Genomic DNA, 8,606 nt, shown 5'->3' with positions numbered 1-8,606 from the left:
CCACTACTAATACTAGTTATACTACTACTACTACTACTACCACTACCACTACTACTACTACTACCACTACTACTGGTTATACCACTACTGCTGCTGCTGCCACCACCATACTACCACCACCACTACTACTACTACTTATGCTACTACCACCTGCCACTACTACCACTGCCACTACTGCTGCTGGTTATACTGCTACTGGTAGCACTACTCACTACCGCCACCACTACCACTACCACTTGTATACTCACTGCTACTACTTACTACTACTACTACTACTACTACACTACCCTACTACTACTTAGCTAGCAGAGAGTATCTACCTTCCTTTGATGTTAGAACTGGAAAGGCGGCCCTGGCTGCAGAATTCAGCTGTTGTTTTTCACATGCATTCTGTCAGCTTCTAGCTGGGAACGGAGCTGTTGCCTGTTTGTGTTGTTGACCTGGGGGTCAGAGCATAGAATCAATCAGGCATAGATGAAAAGCTAGACATGCCTGAAATGAATAAGAAAATGCATGGGTTAAATGTATGATAATTATAAGTTATCACTAAAATTGATCGGGATATAATCAACAAATATAATGCATGCCTGCTAACTTCATTAATTTACACACAACAATGTAGTGAATATGCTTCTATACAGGCTACAACCCTCTGAGAAATGTTGAGGGAAATAGTAACAGCCTGATAATAAGTCTTGTTACCATAGAATTACAAATAAAACATAGTAATAATCTCACAATATGTACAGCAACAGGAGTAAACGTTCATATTTGTTGAAAAATAAAGGTTATCCTTCAATTAAAACGCATTTTGATTAGAATCTGGACATAATCATGTGATACGGTGATTGTGTGTGTTACTCCTCAGCTCTACATTGTATCATTGTATCAATTGTAACACTTTTTCATAGCAGAGTTGAGTTACAAATGTATCCTTTACGTGATACATTTGGCGGATCAGACCTGTTACAATGTTCAATTTGTAGAACACTGAGAAGGAGACAGACACAAAGCACAGCCTTCTATTCAGGAACACAGAACTCTCACAGAATCCTTCTAGATAGTTCGAGCTCGAAAATATAACACAAACACAGTTCAGTTTTAGATGGATTATAGACCATCTAAATAATTTCAAATAGAATCAAAAACCAATATACCGCGACAACTAAAGGGTTAAGACTAAAGTGAACTGAATTGTAGAAGTTGGTTTCAGGGGAACTATTCTTACTGTTCCAGCTGAGTTGGACAAACCACCATCCTCCCAGGGAAGGGGAAGTCAAAACAGACTCTCTTAAATATATTTTAAATGTCCTACGTAATGCAAGTCACACAATGTTCTTATTTACTAGGAACATGGATACATATATTGTATTTTACAGTATTCCTTTAATATAATGAAAACTGTTTAATTATTTTTAATGTGTATATCTCTCCCCCGCGGTAGAGACGGTGCTCCTGATCCTGCCAAGTCAGTTTGAAAGACCAGACAAAGGCAGGCAGGAAGCCCTTCGGCTTGGCAATGCGTGCGAGCGGAGAGTACAAATACAGACTGAAACCCCACTCCTTTTTCTGATAACTTGGAGGAAGAGAGACAGAGAGAGAAAGAAGCAGACTGGAATTCCCAACCCTCCCTTGTATTTATGGTAGTTTAAAGTCTCTTTTGAAAATGTATGACCGTTTGGATCCTCGGCGCGAGCCCAGACGTGTTTCTAAAGGCATCGTAGGTTGCGTCGTCTGACCGAGGAGGGCTCAGGCGCTTTTTCCGTTCCTATCCTTCGCTTTGCCCCCTCTTGGTGAGGGGCTATATTGGAACAAGGTTTTGGGGCTTTTTGCATTTGAATTCTACTGCGCAACCAGACGGATCACGTGGGATGTGGAGTTGATCGATTGCGCGTTAAATGTGAAAGAGGAACGGGGAAAGGTTTGTTAAAGCATATCCCGCTTTCTTCCGGATTACAGGGGACTCTCTACTTTTACGGAGGAAAATGCGTCAGTGGGCTCGGGACCCGGAGTGATTTTTATGCCTGTTTAAAATGGAGACGCTTTTTATATCGTGCCTCTTTCCGGAAATTTTAGCCATGATTTTCAGCTACTTGGATGTAAGGGACAAAGGCAGGGTGGCCCAAGTGTGTGCTGCTTGGAGGACGCTTCCTACCACAAGTCTGTGTGGAGGGGGTGGAAGCCAAACTGCATCTGCGGCGGGCCAATCCTTCTCTCTTCCCCAGCCTACAGGCCCGCGGAATCCGGAGAGTACAGATTCTCAGTCTGCGGCGGAGCCTCAGCTACGTGATCCAGGGATGCCAAACATCGAGAGCCTGAACCTGAGTGGCTGCTATAACTTAACGGATAACGGCCTGGGGCACGCGTTTGTCCAGGAGATCCCTTCCCTTCGGGTTCTAAACCTTAGTCTGTGTAAGCCCAGATCACGGACTCCAGCCTGGGCCGGATCGCCCAGTATCTGAAGAACCTGGAGGTTCTGGAACTGGGCGGGTGTAGTAACATCACCAACACGGGCTGTTGCTCATGTTGTGGGGTTACACCCGGCTCAAGAGCCTCAATCTCCGCAGCTGCCGGCATGTGTCTGACGTGGGCATCAGGCACCTGGCAGGCATGACCCGCAGCGCAGCGGAGGGCTGTCTCTGCCCTGAATACCTGACGCTGCAGGACTGTCAGAAACTTACGGATCTGTCCCTCAAGCACATCTCGAAGGCCTGGCTAAGCTCAAAGTTCTTAACCTGAGTTTCTGTGGCGGGATCTCTGACGCAGGTATGATCCACCTCTCCCACATGACCAGCCTCTGAGCCTTAACCTGCGCTCGTGCGACAACATCAGTGACACGGGCATCATGCACCTGGCCATGGGCACGCTGCAGCTCTCCGGGCTAGACATGTCCTTCTGTGACAGATAGGGGACCAGAGTCTGGCTTACATCGCCCAGGGCCTGTACCAGCTCAAATCCCTGTCCCTGTGCTCGTGCCACATTAGTGACGATGGCATCAACAGGATGGTGCGCCAGATGCATGAGCTGAGAACCCTGAACATTGGACAGTGTGTGCGGATTACAGACAAAGGACTGGAGCTCATTTGACCACTTGACTCAGTTGACGAGGATCGATCTGTATGGATGTACTAAAATCACGAAACAGGGACTGGAAAGGATAACGCAGCCCCATGCCTTAAAGTTTTGAATCTGGGACTTTGGCAGATGACAGAGAGTGAAAAAGTGAGGTGAAACTAACTTGGCGAGGATTAGTTGGGGAGGGACACACACAGAGAGGAGAAGGGTAACGGAGCAGGAGACCAGTGGGCGGGGAAATGTTCCTTCTAAAAAATATATATATATCCTCTGCTCTCAATCTCGTCGTAGTTGGATATTTTCTCATTCAATGTAATTTTAATGCTACAAAACTGTGATTAAAATATGTTGCGCAATTTTAGGCCAAATGAAAAAAACAAGATTAATCTTCATCAAATGCATGTTTTCGTTATTAACAACAATAATATCCTGCCCCCGCATTATGAAGACAAAACTACTGTTTATTATTCACTAAAGAGTCGCAATATTTAACTTCAAACTCTCCAACTATCGCGCCTTAATACATTTGGCTACCTCGTTTATCAATGTGTTGTAATAAATCCGTGTATTTTAAAAAGAAAGAGAGGAGATAAATTGTGCCTATAGACAGTAGTAGTCCCCTCCCCCAACGCGTCGCGCGCTTGAGAACCCAGTGGCAAAAAGAAACGTCTCTCTAACTATCTTTGTGTTCTTTTGCCCAGAAACGCTTTACAATGAAGAAGAGAAACGAACACATTTTCGTTTAAAAGGGACTGTTCACACTCAGACAAAAATAGGGACATTATGCAAATTAAAACGGACTGGTCTGTATCCAAAATCATTTTATTTTTGTTTTGTTTACTTTTAGCCCAACTTAAAGGCCTTGTAGCCTTGGATTCAAGCTTTGAATAATGGGACCCTTCCTTCCCTATATTATTTTGGTGTGTTTATGCTTATGGAAGCAGATATTGGCGTGAATTATTGCTGTTATTCAGAGCGTTGTACTTCAAATTGAAGTGATTTCTATAATAGAAATGATGCCCTTTTTCTCAATCAGGTGTTTTCCAACTTCAATCCTCCATATCCTCTAGAATATGGGTTGCTACCTTTTTAAACACAATCATACGCACTAGTCCACAATAACAACAGAAGAGAAACTCCTTTGGAATAGAATCTAAATACACGCTTTAGAATTAAGAAGCAATCGATCCTTATTTTCTCGGCTTCCATGTGAATGCGTGTCAGGCCTACATGGAACCTATGGGATCGTAACATGACGTTATGAGCGAACTGAACTGCAACATGTATTGAGTCCTGCTGAGAGACTACTGTGTTTTAATGTACTGTATATGTGTTTGTAAAAAAACAGAATCCAAAATGAAATTGTTTTATATTCTTACAGTAAACATTAAAGTTGATATTTATATAATAAATGAAAAGGTAATGTGGGCTCGTTTTGTACAGGGATTGTATTGTAGACTCGTAACCTACTACTTATTGTTCATTTGTGATCATCCTTGCTATAAGACCATGCACTCCTGCTTTGATCTAAAACGTGTCCATTTCTAAGAGAAACCGCTGTTTATGTCCGTAGATCCCCGGTAGTTATTTAAAACAACAAAAATACAAGAATTGTCCACATATTATTAATCGTTCTGATCACAACCATAATCTTACGAATTTGATTGTTCAGTTTCGAGAAGCAGTTACAATGTTAATATGCCGGCTTGGATTGTTAAATTATTTACGAGCAGATTCAAAATGGATGCTTCCCTTGATTTAGCTTGTTCTAATTATCAGTCTGACGTATTGTGTTGATAGGTTTCAGCTGCTTGCCTCTCAAAGGGCTGTCACTAACGTGACTCGAAATCTGGGGATATTAAACGCCTCACGCCCATTGACATATCAGCATTTTATAGTGCTGCTTTTCTGTGACATTCTAGGCTACAGTCTAGGTTTTGTCTGTTCAAATGTTGCTAACATTTGGTTCTATGTTATAATTTGCGCTATTTACTTTCTGTTTCTTTAGTCAAATGCGTGTTTAGAATAAGAGTGGGGATACCGGCAGTTGCTTTTGTTTCCCGAAGTTAAAAAGGCACGTTGGGATTTTTCTCTAGCTTGCTCAGTCACGCATACCAGATCTGAGAGACTGCCTTGGTCCCACGGACGTCTTCTCCTCCCACCCCCTCCCTTCTCCTCACCCACCAAAACTCAGCCGACACCCCCCTCCTGTCTCACAGACACTTTTTAACATTCCACACCATCATTCAAAGCTATAAGCGTTCTTCTTCTTTCCCGTCTCTGTCCGTTCTGGACCAGAGAGAGTGAAAGAGGAAAGAGAGAATTCACTGCGTGCTGTTTTAGACTCGTCTTGGTCTTGTGCAATAACCACATAACAGTGAGATAAACAGGGTACTGTATTTTAGAACATCTTATCTCATATTTGTATAGCAAAATAATCATTTAAAAAATGTCCTTAAATACAGGGGTCTTCTTTTAATATTGATGTTATGTTCTGGTAGTCTGTCTTGACTGACAGACTGCAGTTGTCAGTTAATTATCTTGGAGATCCCTGTTTGATAAGATATCCCCTTGAGTTGATTGTACTTCAATGAAAATGGCTCCTGCTTGCTATTCTTTTCAGTCAAATGTAGTTTGTACTTCAGTTGAAATAAGTCCCGCTTTGGTATTTAGATCTATGTTTGTATTTTAGTTCAAAATGGCTGTTGATATACTTTTCAGATGAATTCAGTTTGTAGTTGAAATGGCCGTTGATATACTTTTCAGATGAATTCAGTTTGTAGTTGAAATGGCCGTTGATATACTTTTCAGATGAATTCAGTTTGTAGTTGAAATGGCTGTTGATATACTTTTCAGATGAATTCAGTTTGTAGTTGAAATCTGTTGTAGTATGGCTTACTTTTCAGATGAATTCAGTTTGTAGTTGAAATGGCTGTTGTAGTACTTTTCATTCAATTTCATTGGTAGGCCAACTTCAGTTAAAATAGTCCCTGCTACGGTTCAATGTAATTGATTTTGATACTGTAGTTAGTTTGTAGCCAAGTTGTTTCAAACAGTTATTTTTGCTGAGTTGAGCTGTCAACGTTCACAGTGTTACTTTAAAGCCTTACTTCGCTTTGAGAGGGAGAACCACAGCCCCTTTACTGCTAACATTAAGGGGAACTGGCTCTCCTCAATAAAGCAAGAGGGACATCTGCAATAATGCTAGCCAAGGCTCACCACCTCTCTCCACCTCTCTCACCACCTCTCTCCACCTCCTCTCTCACCTCCTCTCTCCACCTCCTCTCTCCACCTCCTCTCTCCACCTCCTCTCTCCACCTCCTCTCTTTACCTCCTTCTCCACCTCCTCTCTCCACCTCCTCTCTTCTCCACCTTCTCTCACCACCTCCTCTCTCCACCTCCTCTCTCTCCACCTCCCTCTTCTCCCCCTCCTCTCTTTCCTCTTTCTCCACCTCCTCTCTCCACCTCCTCTCACCACCTCCTCTCTCCACCTCCTCTCTTTACCTTTCTCCACCTCCTCTCTCCACCTCCTCTCTCCACCTCCTCTCTCCACCTCCTCTCTTTACCTTTCTCCACCTCTTCTGTTCACCCCTCTTCACCTCCTCTCTCCACCTCCTCTCTCCACCTCCTCTCACCACCTCCTCTCTCCACCTCCTCTCTCCACCTCCTCTCTCCACCTCCTCTCTTTACCTTTCTCCACCTCCTCTCTTCACCCCCTCTCTCCACCTCCTCTCTCCACCTCCTCTCTCCTCTCTCCACCTCCTCTCTCCACTTCCTTCTCCACCTCCTCATCCTCTCTCCTCTTTCCTCTCACCACCCTCTCTCCTCTCTCCACCTCCTCTCTCTCTCCACCTCCATTCACCACATCCTCTCTCCACCTCCTCTCCTCTTTACTTCTCACCACATCCTCTCTCCACCTCCTCTCTCCTCTTGCCTCTCTCCACCTCCTCTCTCCCCTTCTCCTCTCTCTCCACCTCCTCTCTCCACCTCCCTCTCTCCAGTCTCCACCTCTCTCCACCTCCTCTCTCCTCTCCACCTCCTATCTCCCACCTCCATTCACTCACATCCTCTCTCCTCCTCTCTCTCTCCACCTCACCACATCCTCTCTCCACTCTCCTCTCTCTCCACCTCCTCTCTCCCTTCTCCTCTCTCCACCTCCTCTCTCCACCTCCTCTCCTCCCTAAGTCTCCACCCTCTCCAGTCTCCTCCTCTCTCCCTCCACCTCCTCTCTCCACATCCTCTCTCCTCCCTAAGTCTCCACCTCTCTCTCCACCTCCTCTCTCTACATCCTCTCCTCCGTAAGTCTCCACCTCTCTCCACCTCCTCTCTCCTCTCCACCCTCTCTCCACCTCCTCTCCACATCCTCTCTCCTCCCTAAGTCTCCACTTCTCTCCTCCCTAAGTCTCCACCTCTCTCCTCCCTAAGTCTCCACCTCCACCTCTCCTCCTCCCTAAGTCTCCACCTCTCTCCACCTCTTCTCTCCTCTTCTCTCCACCTCCTCTCCACCTCCTCTCTCTCTCCCCTCCCTCCTCTCTCCACCCTCTCTCCCCTCTCTCCCCTCCTCTCTCTCTCCACCTCTCTCCACCTCTTCTCTCTACCTCCTCTCTCCACCTCCTCTCTCCTCTCCACACCCTCTCTCCTCTCCACCTCTCTCCACCTCCTCTCTCCACATCCTCTCTCCTCCCTAAGTCTCCACCTCCTCTCCACCTTCTCTCTCCACATCCTCTCTCCTCCCTAAGTCTCCACCTCTTTCCACCTCTGCTTTACAACGCCTGCAGTTTAAAGGTGTTGCTGACTTACAGTAGAAACGCTTTGATGTTTTCAGTGGCCTTCGGGGGCCTGTGTGTGTGTGTGTGTGTGTGTGTGTGTGTGTGTGTGTGTGTGTGTGTGTGTGTGTGTGTGTGTGTGTGTGTGTGTGTGTGTGTGTGTGTGTGTGTGTGTGTGTGTGTGTGTGTGTGTGTGTGTGTGTGTGTGTGTGTGAAGCCTGTGTGTGTGGGTGTTGTGTGTGTGTGTGTGACTATAGGGGTTTATCAGAGCTACAGGAGCTGAAAAAATCCTGGCCTCCGGAAAAAGCATTTGGCGTGTCTGCCGTGCAGGCTGGGGCCCGAAAGACCAAAAGATCTGGCTGGAGGTGTGTTGTAACTGTGTGTGCGTTCCAAATTACACCCTATAGTGCACTGCTTTAGACCAGGCCCCATAGGGCACTACACAGGGAATAGGGGGCTATTTGTGAAGCAAACTGTACCACTGAAATGTATATTATTTGTGAAGAGGAAGTTAGCGAAAAGAGGGTTGAGATTCTTATAGAATATACTGTTGAGACGAGAGGTGTGTGTGGACAGTAGTTAGAGAGAGAGAAGTAACTTACTGTATAGGCCTGGGTTAGGCTAGCAGGAGTAGAAGTAGGGAGTGGAGGAGGGAGGAGGAAAGGTGACGCTGCCTCTCCCTAATGTCTGATCCCTGGAAAAAGAAAAGCAGAGGAATTTGTGAGTCACTATTTGACTTTGGACTGCTAAAAGTGAGTGTGGTGT

General features: G+C 45.4%; 1 pseudogene; it reads left to right on the top strand.

Annotated features, from left to right (window-relative positions):
* Window positions 1–2,033: 2,033 nt before the first annotated feature.
* On the top strand, window positions 2,034–3,231 carry LOC124023367 (annotated as a pseudogene).
* The last annotated feature ends 5,375 nt before the right edge of the window (window positions 3,232–8,606 follow it).

The sequence above is a fragment of the Oncorhynchus gorbuscha genome, unplaced genomic scaffold (genome assembly GCF_021184085.1).
Source record: "Oncorhynchus gorbuscha isolate QuinsamMale2020 ecotype Even-year unplaced genomic scaffold, OgorEven_v1.0 Un_scaffold_1613, whole genome shotgun sequence".
In the NCBI taxonomy this organism is placed as follows: domain Eukaryota; kingdom Metazoa; phylum Chordata; class Actinopteri; order Salmoniformes; family Salmonidae; genus Oncorhynchus; species Oncorhynchus gorbuscha.
This window is presented reverse-complemented; position numbering and strand designations above follow the sequence as displayed.